This window comes from Bubalus bubalis, chromosome 21, assembly GCF_019923935.1.
Source record: "Bubalus bubalis isolate 160015118507 breed Murrah chromosome 21, NDDB_SH_1, whole genome shotgun sequence".
Lineage (NCBI taxonomy): Eukaryota > Metazoa > Chordata > Mammalia > Artiodactyla > Bovidae > Bubalus > Bubalus bubalis.
The window spans coordinates 55,640,130-55,660,215 of record NC_059177.1 but is presented as its reverse complement, the minus strand read 5'-3'; the positions used below and the strand labels follow the sequence as shown (position 1 = coordinate 55,660,215).

The following is a 20,086-nucleotide window of genomic DNA, read 5'->3' as shown; positions in this document are numbered from 1 at the left end:
TCCAGTGCCCTATCACAGAGACATAAGTTCTTTTGAGAATCAGAACAATAGCTTTCTGCCTTTCTTTTTTTTTTTTTTTACCTTTGGGTTCTGCTCCTTCCAATCCCAAAGAGCTCTCAGGCTTGGGATACGAGCAAGCTGGGTTTGAATTGCTATGCCATTGCCATAGCTGTGTGACTTTGGGCCAGTTATTTAGCGTCTCTGAACAGTTTGGCCATGTCTGAAAAGGGATAAGGTCACCGAGGTGAAGATCCGGCAGGCTGCCTGGTAGCATTCAGTCAGCAACACTCTGTCATCGCTGTGTATTACTGTTTTTGTTACGATTTTCTTCTGCACACCTTTGTTTCTTTGGGTCAGGTTCTTCAAAAAGCTAACGTGATTTCCCGTTGTTTATCGGATAAAATATTTCTCACCGGCCTTGCTCAGATACCACAGTTGGCTCATAAACAGCAGAAGTTGATTGTTCACAGTTCTGGAGCCGGGAAGTCTGAGACCAGGGTGCTGGTATGGGCGGTTTCTAGCGCGAACTTCCTGGTGACAGAGGGCTGTTTGCCCAGCGTCTCCTCTCATGCTGGAGCTGGCAGCAAAGCTCTTCTTATAAAGATGCTAATCCCATTCGCGAGAGCTCCACCCTTGTGATCATATTACCTCCCAAAGGCCCCACCTCTGAAACATCATATCTCCGACCGGGAGAATGTTATGGGGACACAAGCATTCCATCCATGACAAGCCTGTTAAGGACCTGTAAGCTGGCTTTATTTTGACTGTAACTTGTGCCCCCTGTATCTAATAGAGCTTTTTATTAGACCGCGCTTCCCTGGTGGCTCAGCGTTAAAAGAACCCTTCAGCCAATGAAGAGAAACAGGATCTACCCCTGGGTCGGGGAGGCCCCCTGGAGAAGGAAATGGCTACCCAGCCCAGTATTCTTGCCTGGGAAGTCCCATAGACGGAGGAGCCTGGTGGGCCACTGTCCATGGGGTCGCAAAAGAGTTGGATATGACTTAGCGACTAAACAGCAGCAACAAAATGACCAGAACTAGTTTTCACAGTTGATACTCAGTAGTTAATGTCAGAGTCACTTTCCAGTGGGGATCCCTGATGCCCCAGGAGGGGCAGTGGCGGCCGACAGTCAGGACGTACAGAGCATGGTGACTGAGACCAACCCAGGCCTGCAGACTGGTCTGGTGCCTCTTCCCACACACCCCATAGCTTTTGTTGTTGATGAGTACTTGAGTCTTTGTGTCCCACTTCCCCAAGACATACTCTTATCTTCTTTTCCTCCATGCATTTTGAAGTATCTAAGTTGGGATTCCTCAAGCAGGTATCTTAGGATGAAAGCTTGAGACTCCCTCTGAGGAAAAAGGAATTCTTTGGCAGGAAGTAGCTCTTCTCATGGAGATGGAAATGGCAACCCATTCCAGTGTTCTTGCGTGGAGAATCCCGGGGACAGAGGAGCCTAATGGGCTACTGTCTATGGGGTCGCACAGAGTCGGACACGACTGAAGCGACTTAGCAGCAGAAGCAGCAGCAGCAGCTCTTCTCATACACCAGAAGACCCAAAAAATAAATGTACTTGAGAGTCAGACTTCCTCCCAGCCGTGTTTTTGGGCAAGTTATTTGAGCCTTTCTGAGCTTCAGTTTGTGTGCTGTGAGGTCGGTACACTCGCTCACACCGCTCTGGCAGGGCTGGCATTGCATTTTAATGAGGAAGCACGCACAGCACCTAGCATGGCTCTCGGTAGACGATAGTACTTGCTCTCTGCAAGTCGCTGTGCTGTGCAGACGGTGAGTTTGGATAGCTAGGGAAATGCCCACAGGAAGCATCATCAGGGAAAGAAAAACAGTCCTTGGTATATCAAATAGAGGGGATTTAACCAAGGGAATTAGTTATAAAAGGAAGAAGGTAGAAGGGATGACTCCTGGGGATCAGGAAGTGGCTGACATCCCTGGAACAGAATCTCCAAGCTGACCTGTTTCATGTGACCAGAGATGCTGCCTGTGGTGGTTCCAGAATATGTTTGGCAAATTCTGTGGCCACCTTCCCAATCAAGGTGGACTCTTAATTCCCCCTCCATGAATATGGACCGGCCTCAGTGGCCTATCTGCATTTCTAATGGTGCAGCGGACAAGACAGCCTCCCTTACACGATGAGGTCCTGAATCGTGCCACACCGTCCCCCAGCTCTCAGGACACTGGCTCATAGGGGCCAGCTGCTAGGTTGTGAGGAAGCCCAGGCCACCCCACGGAGAGGACGTGTAGCCACCCCAGTGGACAGCACCAGCCACTAGACAAGTGAGTTGAGTGACCTCAGCCAGGCATAGGACCCCAGTCAACCCCCACTACTCAGGGAGGGAATCACAAAACGATGATTATTGTTAAAGGCCACTAGGTTGGGAGGGGGTTGCAGCATTAGATAATTGGCCCAGTGTCCCTGCCACTGGGGGAGCTGCCAAAACGGTGCCACCACTGCCCAGATGCCACAGGGGACCAGACATCACAGCTACTGCTGTTGGAGGCAAAGCCAGAACCTTCCTCACCCTCTGACCTCCCTCCACCGTCCCCAACTGGCAAAACCTGATAGAAAGTCACCGGGTCAGAAAGCCTGCGAAAGGTAGCTACAGTCTAGAGTGGAGTGTAAAGCCACATTCATCTTGTGGCTGAAGCGCACAAGATAAAATCTGCCAGGTCCGCTCTGGTGACAGGGCATCCACGTGTACCCTTTAACCCATATGTGACCTTCCAGCAGCAGCACCTCTAGCTCCCCGCAGCAGCAGGTATAGAAGAAAATGTGCTTGCTTTCTGGCAGAAAAGAGCTTTATATCTATCTCTTGTTTTGTTGTTCATTCACTAAGTCGTGTCCGACTCTGTGTGACCCCATGGACTGTCAGCACGCCATCTCCGGATGATGATAATTCCTCTTGTAATCCCAGTCTCACCTGACTACCATGTAACCTAGAAACTAACCTGTGAAGTTTCCTACCACTTCTTATAGAAAATCGTAGGGGAGAGTGAAAGGGGTGAAAAATACATACATGCCTGTCAGTGATTGAGTGAGTGGGTGTGTGAGTCTGTGTGTCTGTTAGTGTGTGTACATACAAGTTATCAAGCAAGGAAGGAAGGACACCCGCCTCATTTTTCTGAACCGGTAGACACATCCAGCATCTCGCATCACTCGTTCCGTGTTTCTGCTGTCCTGAGCCGGCGCTTCAGCTGGTCAGAGCTCCTTACCTGCTGGGGTGAACCAGGTCTTCATTCCTGCGGAACCCGCCTTAGTGGACCTGTCTTCACTGGGTTGCTCTAGTCTGTTATTAACTTTCACTATTGAACCCCACTCCAGTACTGTTGCCCGGAAAATCCCATGGATGGAGGAGCCTGGTAGGCTGCAGTCCATGGGGTCCCTAAGAGTCAGACACGACTGAGCGACTTCACTTTCACTTTCCACTTTCATGCATTGGAGAAGGAAATGGCAACCCACTCCAGTGTTCTTGCCTGGAGAATCCTATGGACGGAGAAGCCTAGTAGGCTGCAGTCCATGGGGTCGCACAGAGTCGGACACGACTGAAGCGACTTAGCAGCAGCATTGAATACTGTTCCAGGCTTTACGCGTTGAGTAGTGAGACTCTGATGGTGCTTACTGTGCTAAGGAATGTGTCCTGTATTAGCGCATCTCACCCTCACAGTAGCTATATAAGGTAGGTACTATTACTGTCGTGCAAATGAGGAAACGGGGGCTCAGAGAGGTTAAGTAACGTGCCCAAAGTCACACAGCTAGTTTAGTGGTAGAGCCCAGACGCGCCCCTCCCCCCACATGGTTTGAGTGGTCTGAACCAAGTCTCAGTGTCTGTAACCACTGTTCATCCACAGCTCGGGACATGGAACATACACAGACAACGGTAACTAGAATTGTTGATGTTGCTTCCATTTGACTGATACTTGGAGAAACTTTGACTCACTGCCCTGTGAAAATGACCAGGCGACTAAAAAAAGCCTCAGTAAAGAAATCTCCCTGGTTCCTGGCCAGAATTCCTTAGACCAGTGTTTGAGAATTCACAACTGTCTAAGGCAAAGGCTGATTCCCTATGGTTGAGTCATGGCTTCCAGTCATAACATCTCTCTGTATCAGCTGGGTGACCTCGGAAAAAGCTTTGGTGTCGGTGACTAAAGACTCAATGAGCAGATCGCAGGTCAGCTCTGCCCCAGACCAGCCGGGAGACGTTGGGCCTGCCTGAGGGAGGCGTTGGCTGAGTTCCCTTACGTGGCTCCAGGATGAGCAGTCTTCAGGAGATGGGACCAAAGGAAAATGGCAAGAAAACAAATACAAGACGGTGCAGTGCTGGAGGGCAATGTATTGCCCAGGAGCAGGTGTCCACGTGATCCCCAGGTGAGCGTCAGAAGAGCCTGGCCCCGAGACAGGCCTTTTGTAATCTGTCACGTGAGCAGAACTTGCTGGAAGTCAAGAGGTAGTCCTGTCGGTATAAGACGTCTACAGGGCCACTGTCCTGAATTGTGGCTCCAGCTGAATCATGGGTTCCTACTCGTTTGGGGGTCTGCATGGTCCTGTGTCTCCCCCGGCCCCAAGCCTTGCCCTCCAGTCCCCTTAACCTCCAACCACCACCAGTGAACAGTGAGAAGCAGGAGTGTGAATTTGATCAGACATGCTGTATCCCGACTAAGGGAAGATGCTTGTCCACCCAGGCACTCTGTCTGGTCCTGATCAAAAAGCCCCCAAGCTCATCTAACCTACAGAAATGCCCACCACCAACCTGTGCTGAGGAGCAAACACATCAAGTGTTACAGACACTGGTGAGCATCTGTGTAGGTCCTTTAGTGGAGGATGGAATGGAACAGGGCAAGTGACCCAGCATTTACTGAAGGCCTGTGGACGCCAGAGGTCATCCATAAACCCCTGCTTTTAATCCTCACCCTGCTTCTGCAGCATCAATATGATCCCTGGGTTGTTTTTTTTTTGATAACCGAGGAAACTCAGGATTAAAGAGGCTCCATAGCAGGTCCCCCACCCGACAACTGGTACACAGCAAGGCTGGGGTTTCAATTCTGGTCTGTGCAACTCAACAGTCCACCCGCTGTCCAGTATCACACCCTACTCTGACCCTTGCCTGTAAGAGGTGGATAATTCCACGTTCACCCAGATGAGCCCTCCTGTGGTCATTTTCAGTCGTGACTAGTCATGGGCCTAAAGTCTGCTGGTGTGGTTTCTCCTGCACCATTTCTGTTTCTTGTGACATCAAGTGAAATGATAAAAACATTCCTTCTCAGAATGAGCCCCTTCTGCAGAGATGATTCAGGAAACGTCAGTCTCCCTGGGAAACCCAGACACCGTTTACCCTCCTTCACTCTCCAGGTGGGATGAGGAGATCACAGACAGGGTATGACTTCCTGGGTCACGTGTATTTGTTGACAGCCTAGACTAAAGCCTGCAGCTTTTTTTTTTTTTTTTTTAACTGAAGTATAGTTATAATGGTGTAAACACAATTTTCAGTGTTTTGTTAGTTTCAGGTGTACGGCAAAATGAATCAGTTATACACATATCTACTACTTTTTTCGATTCTTTGCCCATATAGGCCATTGCAGTCTTGAGTTCCCTGTGCTATACAGTAGGTCTTTATTATCTCTTTTATATATAGTAGTGTGCATATGTCAATCCCAATCTCCCAGTTTATAAAGCCTGCAGCTTTTACATCCTGCTTAATCTTCCTTTTATTACTAATACTCCAGCCTGTTATCCTGCCCATCCAGCAGGTTCATTGTGACAGTGTCTAGGGTTTCAGTAGCGCTCATATTCTTTACAAAAATTACAGGACACCCCACCAAAATAAAACTTCTAGCTCTTAACTTGAGTTTCATTATCCTTAATCCCTTCTTATGTGACTGACCTACTATGACAACGGGCTACAGGTAACAGAAAGTCCCTGAGAGTCCAGGTTCCCATGGGTTGTGTGGAAGTGCATCAGGGCTGTAGTATGTGAACAAGCAGGAAAAGGCTAAAGGCTCTCAGGGGAATGAAACTCAACTGGTATGAATTCAATGTTACTTAGTGAGATGGCTTTGTGGGGGAGATAGGACCCTGCCCTCTGTGAGGTTAGCAAGTAGGAAGGACAGAGTTCTTCCCTATATCATAATACAAAATGAGGAAGGACCATGGATTTAGTACTGAAATATTTAATAAATGCTTCAGTTCAGTTCAGTCGCTCAGTTGTGTCTGACTCTTTGCGACCCCATGAATTGCAGCACGCCAGGCCTCCCTGTCCATCATCAACTCCTGGAGTTCACTCAAACTCATGTCCATCAAGTCGGTGATGCCACCCAGCCATCTCATCCTCTGTCGTCCCCTTCTCCTCTTGCCCCCAATCCCTCCCAGCATCAGGGTCTTTTCCAATGAGTCAACTCTTCGCATGAGGTGGCCAAAGTATTGGAGTTTCAGCTTTAGCATCAGTCCTTCCAAAGAACACCCAGGACTGGTCTGCTTTAGGATGGACTGGCTGGACCTCCTTGCCATCCAAGGGCCTCTGCTTACTGCAGGGCAATAATACAGCTGACTGTGGCTCAGATCACAAGCTCCTTAATGTAAAATTCAGACTTGAAGAAAGTGGGGCAAACCACTAGACCATTCAGGAATGATCTGAATTAAATCCCTTGGATTATACAGTAGAAGTGACAAATAGATTCAAGGAATTAGATTTGATAGAGTGCCTGAAGAACTATGATCAGAGGTTCATGACATTGTACAGGAGGTAGTGATGAAGACCATCCCCAAGAAAAAGAAATGCAAAAAGGCAAAATGGTTGTCTGAGGAGGCCTTATAAGTAGCTGAGAAGAGAGGTGAAAGGCAAAGGAGAAGAGGAAAGATATACCCACCTGAATGCAAGGTTCCAAAGAATAGCAAGGAGCGATTGCTATTTGATCAATGCAAAGAAATAGAGGGAAACAATAGAATGGGAAAGACTAGAGATCTCTTCAAGAAAATGAGAGATACCAATGAAACATTTCATGCAAAGATGGGCTTCATAAAGGACAGAAATGGTATGGACTTAACAGAAGCAGAAGATATTAAGAAGAGATGGGAAGAATACACAGACAAACTATATAAAAAAGATCTTCATGACCCAGATAACCACAATGGTGTGATCACTCACCTAGAGCCAGACACCCTGGAATCTGAAGTGAGGTAGGTCTTAGGAAGCATCACTACAAACAAAGCTAGTGGAGGTGATGGAATTCCAGTCGAGCTATTTCAAATCCTAAAAGATGATGCTGTTAAAAGTAGTGCATTCAATATGACAGCAAATTTGGAAAAATGGCAGCAGTGGCCACAGAACTGGAAAAGGTCAGTTTTCATTCCAATCCCAAAGAAAAGCAATGCCAAAGAATATTCAAACTACCACAAAATTGTACTTATCTCACATGCTAGGAAAGTATTGTTGAAAATTCTCCAAGTGAGGCTTCAACAGTATATGAATCGAGAACTTCAGATGTTCAAGCTGGATTTAGAAAAGGCAGAGGAACCCGAGATTAAATTGCCATCATCTGCTGGATCATAGAAAAAGCAAGCGAATTCCAGGAAATCATCTACTTCTGTTTTATTGACTACGCCAAAGCCTTTGACTGTGTGGATCACAAAAACTGTGGAAATTTCTTAAAGATATGGGAACACCAGACCACCTTACCTGTCGCCTGAGAAATCTGTATGCAGGTCAAGAAACAACCAGACATGGAACAACTGACAGATTTCCAAATCGGGAAAGGAGTACGTTGAGGCTGTATATTGTCACCCTGCTTATTTAACTTATATGCAGAGTGAAAGTGAAAATGAAGTCTCTCAGTCTTGTCTGATTCTTTGTGATCCCATGGACTGTAGCCTACCAGGCTCCTCCGTCCATGGGATTCTCCAGGCAAGAATAGTATGCAGAGTACATCATGAGAAATGCCTGGCTGGGTGAAGCACAAGCTGGAATCAAGATTGGCTGGGAGAAATACCAATAACCTCAGATATGCAGATGACACTACCCTTATGGTAGAAAGTGAAGAGGAACTAAAGAGCCCCTTGATGAAAGTGAAAGAGGAGAATGAAAAAGCTGGCTTAAAACTCAACATTCAAAAAAAGATTATGGCATCTGGTTGCATCACTTCATGGCAAATAGATGGGGAAAAAATGGAAACAGTGACAGATTTTATTTTGGGGGGCTCCAAAATCACTGCAGATGGTGACTGCAGCCATGAAATTAAAAGACTTGCTCCTTGGAAGAAAAGCTATGACCAGCCTAGACTGCATATTAAAAAGCAGAAACATTGCTTTGCTGACAAAGGTCCATCTAGTCAATGCTATGGTTTTTCCAGTAGTCATGTATGAATGTAAGAGTTGAACCATAAAGAAAGCTGAGTGCCAAAGAATTGATGCTTTTGAACTGTGGTGTTAGAGAAGACTCTTGAGAGTCCCTTGGACTGCAAGGAGATGAAACCAGTAAATCCTAAAGGAAGTCAACACTGAATATTCACTGGAAGAACTGATGCTGAAGCTGAGGCTCCAACACTTTGGCCACCTGATGCGAAGAGCTGACTCATTCGAACAGACCCTGATGCTGGGAAAGATTGAAGACAGGAGGAGGAGGGGACAACAGAGGGTAAGATGGTTGGATGGCATCAATGATTCAATGGACATGAGTTTGAGCAAGCTCTGGGAGTTGGTGATAAATGGGGAAGCCTGGAATGCTGCGGTCCATGGGGTTGCAAAGAGTAAGCGACTGAATTGAACTGACAGGACAATAAGGCATTGTCCCAACTCTTGGGATCTTCCAATGCAGAGAAGTAGTCAGGTCAATAAATTGGGAATTACATTTGTCTGATAAATGCTAAGTTATAGGAGTAACTATAGGCTGCTCTGAAGATACATGAAAGTAAAGGCGTGTTTTTGTTGAGTGCTCACAGTGTGTCAGGTGCTGTTCTCAGCACTCTGCATTTATTCATTTAATCCTTCCCACAGCCTTATATAATAGAGACTCTTATTATCCCCTATTTTATGCCTGTGGACATGGAGGCCCAGGGAAGTGATGCCTCACTCTGTTTCACAGCTTGCAGATCATAGCCAGGGTTCAAAACTGGTTTGTCAGGTTCCAGAACCCTCCCTGTTAACCTCTTAGCCAAACCATCTCCCCATCACTTAGCGATCACCTCGTCTGAAGGAGGCAGCAAGTGATATCCAGCCTGTTACTTTAAGAACAAGTATGAGTTAACCAGAAGAGGAGGAACAGTATCCCACACATGGGGATAAAAGCCCTGAGTGAAGTCACCACCATGCCTTTGGGGAACTAAAGTTAGCTCAAGAGCAGTAAAGTGCCAGGCAGATTCCGTGCAAAAGTAAGACTGGACAGAGAACTGAAGCCACATATTGAAGGGTCTTATAAGGCCCTTTAGTGTATTAATCAGTATCCCCAGAGCAATGAGGTCTTCCCCGGTGGCGCTAGCGGTAAAGAACCTGCCAATGCAGGAGATGGACGCAGGTTCAATCCCTGTACTGGGAAGATCCCCTGGAGGAGGGCATGGCTATCCATCTAGTATTCTTGCCTGGAGAATCCCATGGACAGAGGAGCCTGGAGGGCTACAGTCCACAGGGTCATAAAGAGTCAGACACAACTGAAGCGACTTAGTACGTGCACACACACACCAGAGCAATGGAGAGCCAGCAGGGATTTTTGAGCTGGAGAATAGAAGGCTGGGTTTACATTTTTTGAAAATGATTATGGCATCAACATGGAGAGTGGATTAGAAGGGACAGGACTCTGATCATCCAGTGGGGAGGCAGTGGTGGTCTGGGGCACAGTCACCAAGAGTGGACCCAGAGGGACAAGTTCAACTGATGTTTAGGGAGTAGACTCAGTACAACGTGTTGGTTGAATATGGAGAAGGTGGTGTCCAAGTTCTGACTGGGGCAACCAGGAGAATGGGGTGCTGGTTGCCAAGTCGGGGGTTCAGAAAGAGGGACAGATTTGGGGCTGCCATGAAGCTGGTGATAAATTCAGGTCTGGGCATGCTGTGTTTGGGAGGAAAACCAGGAGAACAAGGCAGCAAATCATGCAGAGGATGATGAAGTGTTAAACGTATCCCCGTTCATCTGAATGATCAGTGTTTCCTCCTTGCAGTGTCTGCCCCCGTAGACATCACACTTTGGTCTTATGACTTGTTTTGGCCAATGAAGTGAGAATGGAAGACACACATGTGACTTCTGAACGGAAACTTAAGGAGTTTCCGTCTCACTTCCCCCGCCACAGCTCTGGCAGTGTTTCAGGGAGAGGCAGCATCATCAGCCTGGGTCCCAGAGTGAAGAAGTTGTAGAGCAGAGTCATAGCTGACACACGGTGTACTCTCAGCATGAGTAGAAGCAAACATTGGTGGTTGTAGCCTCTGAGACTTGGGAATTCGCAATATATTCCACTTGTTACTGGAATATAACCTAGCCTATCCTGACTGATAAAGGGGGAAAGGCCACATTCAACTGGGAGGGTCAACAAAGATTAAAGAACCTGAATCCTTACCTCACATCATAGCAAACCTAAGATGAATCAAAGCCTGAAGATAATAGCTAGAACCATACAACTCTTAGAAGAAAACATGAGTAAATCCTTATACTCTTGGATTAAATCAATCCTTTCTTAGACATGACACCAAAAGCACAAGCAAGAAAAGAAAAAAAAATTACTAGACATCATCAAAATTTAAAACTTCTCTGCTTCAAAGGACACCATCAGGAAACTGAAAAGACAACCCACAGAATGGGAGGAAATATTTGCGAATCATATATTGGAGAAGACCCTTATATCCAAGATATATAAAGAAGTATCTAAATAATGAGAAGACAACCATATTTTAAAATAGGGACTTCGCTGGTGGTCCAGTGGTTAAGAATACACCTGATAACGCAAAAGACACAGGTTTGGTCCCTGATCCGGGAACTGGGATCCCACATGCCACAAAAGAGCTAAGCTTGCACAGAGCCCCACATGACTCAACGAGGATCCCACACACTGCAAATAAGACCTGACACAGCCAAATAAATACATTTTAAAATAAATGAATGGGAAAAGGATCTGAATACATATTTCTCCAAAGAAGATAAACAGCCAACAAGCACATAAGAAATGCTCAACATCATTAGTCATCAGGAAAAGGCATATCAAACCACAATGAGATACCATTTTATACCCTCTAAGGGAGGAAATGGCAACCCATCCAGTATCCTTGCCTGGAAAATCCCATGGACGGAGGAGCCTGGTAGGCTGCAGTCCATGGGGTCGCTGAGTCGGACACGACTGAGCAACTTCACTTTCACTTTTCACTTTCATGCATTGGAGAAGGAAATGGCAACCCACTCCAGTGTTCTTGCCTGGAGAATCCCAGGGACGGGGGAGCCTGGTGGGCTGCCGTCTATGGGGTCGCACAGAGTCGGACACGACGGAAGCGACTTAGCAGCAGCAGCATGTAATTTATACTTATAAATTTATATAATTTTATATTAATATATAGGAGAAGGTGATGGCACCCCACTCCAGTACTCTTGCCTGGAAAATCCCATGGATGGAGGAGCCTGGTAGGCTGCAGTCCATAGGGTCGCTAAGAGTCAGACACGACTGAGCGACTTCACTTTCGCTTTTCACTTTCATGCATCGGAGGAGGAAGTGGCAACCCACTCCAGTGTTCTTGCCTGGAGAATCCCAGGGACGGGGGAGCCTGGTGGGCTTCTGTCTATGGGGTTGCACAGATTTGGACACGACTGAAGCAACTTAGCAGACTTAGCAGTAGCATATTAATATATATTTACATAAAATTATATAAAAATTTATATATTTATATAAAATTATATATTTTATAGTATATTTAGTTATATATTATTTATATTATATAGTATTTATGTATGATTTTTATATTTATAATATATTCTTTATAAATATATAATATATATTATATATAATATATATTAAATATAATGTATAAATATATATAAATATATATGTGTATTATGTATATATAATATAAAATATATTAATATATAATATATCATATATAATTATATAGTATATATAATAGAATTATATTTTAATATATTATATATTTATATATAATAATTATATAATATATATTATATTATATAATGTATATGCTGCTGCTGCTGCTGCTAGGTTGCTTCAGTCGTGTCCGACTCTGTGCGACCCCATAGACGGCAGCCCAGCAGGCTCCCCCATCCCTGGGATTCTCCAGGCAAGAACACTGGAGTAGGTTGCCATTTCCTTCTCCAATGCATGAAAGTGAAAAGTGAAAGTGAGGTCTCTCAGTCGTATCCAACTCCTAGCGACCCCATGGACTGCAGCCCACCAGGCCCCTCCGTCTATGGGATTTTCCAGGCAAGAGTACTGGAGTGGATTGCCATTGCCTTCTCCGATATAATGTATATAATATATAATAATAATTGTAATTTATATATTATATATATGTAATATATATAACATAATATTATAATATATAACATGTTATATATTATATTATATAATATATAATTTATAAATATCAGATCAGATCAGATCAGTCACTCAGTCATGTCCGACTCTTTGCGAGCCCATGAATCGCAGCACACCAGGCCTCCCTGTCCATCACCAACTCCCGGAGTTCACTGAGACTCATGTCCATTGACTCAGCGATGCCATCCAGCCATCTCATCCTCTGTCGTCCCCTTCTCCTCCTGCCCCCAATCCCTCCCAGCATCAGAGTCTTTTCCAATGAGTCAACTCTTTGCATGAGGTAGCCAAAGTACTGGAGTTTCAGCTTTGGCATCATTCCTTCCAAAGAAATCCCAGGGCTGATCTCCTTCAGAATGGACTGGTTGGATCTCCTTGCAGTCCAAGGGACTCTCAAGAGTCTTCTCCAACACCACAGTTCAAAAGCATCAATTCTTCGGCGCTCAGCCTTCTTCACAGTCCAACTCTCACATCCATACATGACCACAGGAAAAACCATAGCCTTGACTAGACAAATCTTTGTTGGCAAAGTAATGTCTCTGCTTTTGAATATGCTATCTAGGTTGGTCATAACTTTCCTTCCAAGGAGTAAGTGTCTTTTAATTTCATGGCTGCAGTCACCATCTGCAGTGATTTTGGAGCCCAGAAAAATAAAGTCTGACTCTGTTTCCACTGTTTCCCCATCTATTTCCCATGAAGTGGTGGGACCAGATGCCATGATCTTCATTTTCTGAATGTTGAGCTTTAAGCCAACTTTTTCACTCTCCACTTTCACTTTCATCAAGAGGCTTTTGAGTTCCTCTTCACTTTCTGCCATAAGGGTGGTGTCATCTGCATATCTGAGGTGATTGATATTTCTCCCAGCAATCTTGATTCCAGCTTGTGTTTCTTCCAGTCCAGCGTTTCTCATGATGTACTGTGCATATAAGTTAAATAAACAGGGTGACAATATACAGCCTTGACGAACTCCTTTTCCTGTTTGGAACCAGTCTGTTGTTCCATGTCCAGTTCTAACTGTTGCTTCCTGACCTGCATACAAATTTCTCAAGAGGCAGATCGGGTGGTCTGGTATTCCCATCTCTTTCAGAATTTTCCACAGTTTATTCTGATCCACACAGTCAAAGGCTTTGGCATAGTCGATAAAGCAGAAATAGATGTTTTTCCGGAACTCTCTTGCTTTTTCCATGATCCAGCAGATGTTGGCAATTTGATCTCTGGTTCCTCTGCCTTTTCTAAAACCAGCTTGAACATCAGGAAGTTCACGGTTCACATTGCTGAAGCCTGGCTTGGAGAATTTTGAGCATTACTTTACTAGCGTGTGAGATGAGTGCAATTGTGTGGTAGTTTGAGCATTCTTTGGCATTGCCTTTCTTTGGGATTGGAATTAAAACTGACCTTTCCCAGTCCTGTGGCCACTGCTGAGTTTTCCAAATGTGCTGGCATATTGATTGCAGCACTTTCACAGCATCATCTTTCAGGATTTGGAATAGTTCAACTGGAATTCCATCACCTCCACTAGCTTTGTTCGTAGTGATGCTTTCTAAGGCCCACTTGACTTCACGTTCCAGGATGTCTGGCTCTAGGTCAGTGATCACACCATCGTGATTATCTGGGTCGTGAAGATCTTTTTTGTACAGTTCTTCTGTGTATTCTTGCCATCTCTTCTTAATATCTTCTGCTTCTGTTAGGTCCATACCATTTCTGTCCTTTATCGAGCCCATCTTTGCATGAAATGTTCCTTTGGTATCTCTGATTTTCTTGAAGAGATCCCTAGTCTTTCCCATTCTGTTGTTTTCCTCTATTTCTTTGCATTGATCGCTGAAGAAGGCTTTCTTATGTCTTCTTGCTATTCTTTGGAAGTCTGCATTCAGATGTTTATATCTTTCCTTTTCTCCTTTGCTTTTCACTTCTCTTCTTTTCACAGCTATTTTTAAGTCCTCCTCAGACAGCCATTTTGCTTTTTTGCATTTCTTTTCTATGGGAATGGTCTTGATCTCTGTCTCCTGTGCAATGTCATGAACCTCATTCCATAGTTCATCAGGCACTCTATCTATCAGATCTAGGCCCTTAAATCTATTTCTCACTTCCGCTGTATAGTCATAAGGGATTTGATTTAGGTCATACCTGAATGGTCTAGTGGTTTTCCCTACTGTCTTCAATTTAAGTCTGAATTTGGTAATAAGGAGTTCATGGTCTGAGCCACAGTCAGCTCCTGGTCTTGTTTTTGCTGACTGTATAGAGCTTCTCCATCTTTGGCTGCAAAGAATATAATCAATCTGATTTCGGTGTTGACCATCTGGTGATGTCCATGTATAGAGTCTTCTCTTGTATTGTTGGAAGAGGGTGTTTTTTATGACCAGTGCATTTTCTTGGCAAAACTCTATTATATAAAATATAAATATAGATATATATAATATTATAATTATATATATAATATATAAAAGATGCTTACTCCTTGGAAGAAAAGCTATGACCAACCTAGACAGCATATTAAAAAGCAGAGATATTATTTTGTCAACAAAGGTCCATCTAGTCAAGGCTATGGTCTTTCCAGGGGTCATGTATGGATGCGAGAGATGGACTAAAGAGAAGTCTGAGCACCAAAGAATTGATGCTTTTGAGCTGTGGTGTTGGAGAAGACTCTTGAGAGTCTCTTGGACTGCAAGGAGATCCAACCAGTCCATCCTAAAGGAGATCAATCCTGGGTGTTCATTGGAAGGACTGATGTTGAAGCTGAAACTCCAATACTTTGGCCACCTGATGCAAAGAGCTGACTCATTTGAAAAGACCCTGACACTGGGAGGGATTGGGGGCAGGAGGAGAAGAGGACGACAGAGCATAAGATGGTTGGATGGCATCACTGACTCAATGGACATGGGTTTGGGTGGACTCTGGGAGTTGGTGATGGACAGGGAGGCCTGGCATGCTGCGATTCATGGGGTCGCACAGAGTCGGACATGACTGAGAGACTGAACTGAACTGAAGATTAACAAATGTATAGAGACGGAAGTGGGTGAGTTATCTGGGGCTGGAGGTGGGTCGTTGGGGAGGGAGGGGATTTGGCAGTGACAGCTAAGAGGTGAGAGGTTTCTTTTGGAGTTATTGAAAATGTTCTAGGGACTTCCCTGGTGGTCCAGTGGCTAAGACTCCATGCTCTCAATGCAGGGGGCCTGGGTTCAACCCTTGGATAGGGAACTAAGATCCCACATGCCACAACTAAAGATCCCGCAATGAAGATCAGCGATCCCAAGCGCCACAACTAAGACCCAGTGCAGCCAAATGAATAAAACTTAAAAAAAACCCCAAAAAGTTCTAAAATTGATTGTGGTTATGATTGCACAACTCTGAATATACAAAAAACCATTGAATTATACTTACATTCAATGGTTTAAGTTCATTAAACAGTAAATTGTATGGTATGTGAATTATATCTCAATAAAGCTTTTAAAAACAAAAGAAAGATTGGTCTCAAGAGAAGGCCCTTGAGATAGCCTCAGAGGAATGGTGGGGGTTACAAAGAGAAACAAGAGAGATAGGACAGAAAGACCGGAAGAGTTAAGGAGTTGACAGAAAACAGGACTTTGGCTTTCTTTTTTTCGCCTGAGAATTTAGAGATTTGTTTGAGGGTCTCAAACCAGAGATGCCTCTCACCTCTAAGCCAAGCAAGCCAGATTTTAGGACACAGAGACAACTCAAAAGGGGTCTGTTCCATTTGCTTGCCCTCCAGTGTGATGCCAAGAAGTGCCTGGATATGACAAACTATACCGCTTCCAGCCACCTGCTGGAAGATAGGATTCTTCAGCCTGTCCCGGAGCCTGTGTTGTCGTCAGAGAGGCTGCTGGGACCTTTGAGTTGAGTGCCTACACATCTCACCACATGAGGAAGCAAGACTAATACAATGGCCTGTCGTGACATCCAGCGACATCTGGTCTTACCACAGTCGTAGACTGAGAGCCTGGTTTCTCAAATCTCTTACAGAAGCTGGAGAAGCCAATATGATTCTTGAGACTAGAGGGACTTTTAAGAGAGAATTTGCAGGGATGACGTATTTTCCTCTTTTGCCACAGATAATCATCCGGCTAAAGGCCCCCAGACCTCCAGTCCTCGGGCCAGTACAACAGACGGTCTGTGGATGCAGCTGCCTCTGTGAAGAAGGAGGACGTCACACTGGGGATGTAAGCCCTGGGGGTGGGGGGTGGTGCCCTGGGGAACAGACCCAGAGAAGGGGATCAGCCTGTAGGAGGTGGAGGTGGGGCTGCTGTCAGGGACACCCCCTGGAAGGAAGCGGGGGCAGCGGGGGCAGGCAGAGGGAGAAGCCGGGCTGGGACACGGCCACAGTAGAGGCCTCAGCTGGTCTTCCAGGGGTGCTCTGCGACCGGGTGGCCTTGCAGAGTGCTCCCCCATGGCAGGTCCAACAGGAAGCCTCAGCCGGGAGCAGTCAGCAGTTCTGACAGTTGAAGGGAGGTTTCTTTTTTTCTTTTTTCTTTTTTTTTGGAAGCTAATTACAATATTGTGGTGGTTTTTGCCATACATTGACAGGAATCAGCCACAGTTGTACATGTGTCCCCCATCCCGAACCCCCCTCCACCTCCTTCCCCATCCCACCCTTCTGCGTTTTCCCAGTGCACCCGGTACACCCTGTTTCATGCATCAAACTTGGACTGGTGACCTATTTCACATATGGTAATATACATGTTTCAGTGCTCTTCTCTCAAATCATCCCACCCTCACCTTCTCCCACAGAGTCCAAAAGTCTGTTCTTTATCTCTGTGTCTCTTTTGCTGTCTCGCATATAGGGTCGTCATTGCCATCTTTCTAAATTCCATATATATGTGTTAATATACTGTATTGGTGTTTTTCTTTCTGACTTACTTCACTCAGTATAATAGGTTTCAGTTTCATCCACCTCATTAGAACTGATTCAAATGTGTTGGTTTTAATAGCTGAGTAATATTCCATTGTGTATATGTGCCACAGCTTGCTCATCCATTCGTCTGCCGATGGACATCTAGGTTGCTTCCATGTCCTAGCTATTGTAGACAGTGCTGCAATGAACATTGGGGTACACATGTCTCTTTCAATTCTGGTTTCCTCGGTGTGTATGCCCAACAGTCGGATTGCTGGGTCGTATGGCAGTTCTATTTCCAGTTTTTTAAGGAATCTCCACACTGTTCTCCATTGTGGCTGTACTAGTTTGCATTCCCACTGGAGGGATGTTTCTGAAGAGAGATCTGAATGGTGCTGGCTTCTCCTTTTTCACTGTAAAACCTCAGAGCCCCTGTAATACAGGACAGACATTCAAATATCCACTGTCTATACTTTTAACACATCTCTTTAGCACTTTTCTTCAAAGATCTCACAGGCCTGTGCAACTCAGCCTGGTGTCCACTAGACATGGGGGCATAGTGCCCTTGACATTTGTCTGCTCCAGAGTGAGATGTGATGTGAGTGTAGAATTCATGCCAGATTTGAAAGATTTATTGTGGAAAAAAAAAAAGAATGTAGAATGTCTCATGAGTAATGTTTGATATTGATTACTATTTATTGTATATTGAGATGGTAAAATTTTGGACACCTTGGCTGGCACACCCTGGTTTCTTTCTGAATTGGGATGAAGGCTGTTCTCTCTTCATGGGATGGCCAGGAAGAATGCTACTCATTTCCTCTAGTCACCCATGCCTTGCCCGTAGGAAGCCCTCAGAACAGTTTGTTGAGCAAAAGGATGAAGCGGGAACACCCCTCCTTGCCTTAATTCCCTCTTTCAGATGTTGCTGTGCCATTCTGTTGATCAGCTTCATCACAGATGGGAAAGAAGAGAGATTGTGGGTACATCAAGTGTGTGAAAGAAAGAGTAGCTTACTGGGGCGTTGTGATGTCATTCAAGGAAAGCAACTGGGTAAAGATCATCCAAACACAATGGCTTTGTGCAGTCTTTGTGCAGAGGCTTAACAGCTATAAACACATCTCTGAAAGCTTTTTCATGGGCATTGTCTGACTTAAGCCTCGTAACAGTGCTGTGAGGTGTATATCATCCTCATTTGCACATGAGGGAACTCTCATCTCCCATCTGATGGTTGACTGCTCACAGCCAAGTCTCTCTGGTTTAGATCACCTGCCTAGCCCTGTGAGATCTGAGGTTTTGATCCTCCCCTGTTCCTTGGCCAATTACATAATTTCATATTGAAAAAATGATGGAAACCAAATGAGTAGGGACCAATCTATGTTTTAGCCCAAAAACCTTGATTGAAAATTTTAACCAAATGCATTTATATTGTGAGCTAAATATTTATTTAGACTTGATTCGATCCCTAGTACAGGAGACTCCATTTCAGTTTCTTTTGTAACCACACTCTAGTTGTTTGACACCACCTTTTTATGCATCCTTCATACCTCAAACATAATTTTAAGGTTTCCTATTTGGGAGGACCAGATGCTGAAAGCCATTTGTTTTTCAAACCTTGGAGCTCTTCCAGAACCTGAAGCTGATCGAAGCATGTCACTGAACTCACTGGGAGGTGGCCTATCTTCCAGTTGAGCAGGTGAGGGAGGGGTTGGGGTCATGTTTTCGCTGCTTTTGTGAGGAGCACAGCCACAGCCAGCACAAGCGCAGAGCTGCCAGCGGCTTCATTTAACTAGAGCAGCAAACATACGTTTTCCAGATATTTTTATTCAAGACCAAAAAAAGCAGATTTTTTTCCAGTGAAAGAATGAGAGTTTTCGAAATGTTTAACTCATTTCTAAATGTAAAATACTTTTATTTTTAAAATATGCAGTAAGCATATTTTATGATGTTTCCATCAGAATATTTTTATGCTTTTTTAAAAAATATTTTTATGATGTTTCCCTCAGGTTTTCATGTGAACTTTAAGCTACAGGATTATTTTCTGCAATTACATACGTACATACAATTATGTAGCCACCTCTCTTCTCAGTTTCTTTCCTTTTTACTCACAGAAGAGAAAGCATTTCTGCTTTCCAGTTTCCAAATGATATTTCCACATAGTATTAAGTTATCTAAAGAAAGGAGCTTCCCTAGTGACTTGGACTGTAAAGAATCTGCCTGCCATATAGGAGACGCAGGTTCGATCCCTGGGTCGGGAAGATCCCCTGGAGGAGGAAATGGAAACCCACTCCAGTATTCTTGTGTGGGAAATCCTGTGGACAGAGGAGCCTGGCGAGCTACAGTCCATGGGGTCACAAAGAGTTGAACACAACTGAGTGACTAACACTTTTAGTTTTCATCTAAAGAAAATACCTACACTTTCTATGCCTATTACTATCAGAAGCTTAATTATTGACTGAAAGTGACTGTGTGGCTTAACAGGAAAGACGTGACCTCTGGGTGGTCATCAAACCTAGAAAGGGGTCATCAAATCCCACCCCTTCTTCTTTTCAGCTAACTGGCCCCAGGAGATCCTTTATCCTCTAAAAAGTTGGGTTTCCTCTTCTAGTAAATAGGGATAATGCCTACTTCTCAAGGGTCATCATGAGGCTCAAATTACCTGACTGTGGTGGCGTAAAGCTGATGTATAACATCCTCTCTGGTGCGCTGCAGTGATGACGAG

At 44.8% G+C, this 20,086-nt stretch overlaps 1 long non-coding RNA gene across 1 annotated transcript; it reads left to right on the top strand.

Annotated features, from left to right (window-relative positions):
- Positions 1-3,486: 3,486 nt before the first annotated feature.
- Positions 3,487-17,237, top strand: LOC123331002. Its single transcript, XR_006547383.2, has 2 exons — positions 3,487-4,381; positions 16,589-17,237. It is a non-coding gene; the product is annotated as an uncharacterized LOC123331002 (long non-coding RNA).
- The last annotated feature ends 2,849 nt before the right edge of the window (positions 17,238-20,086 follow it).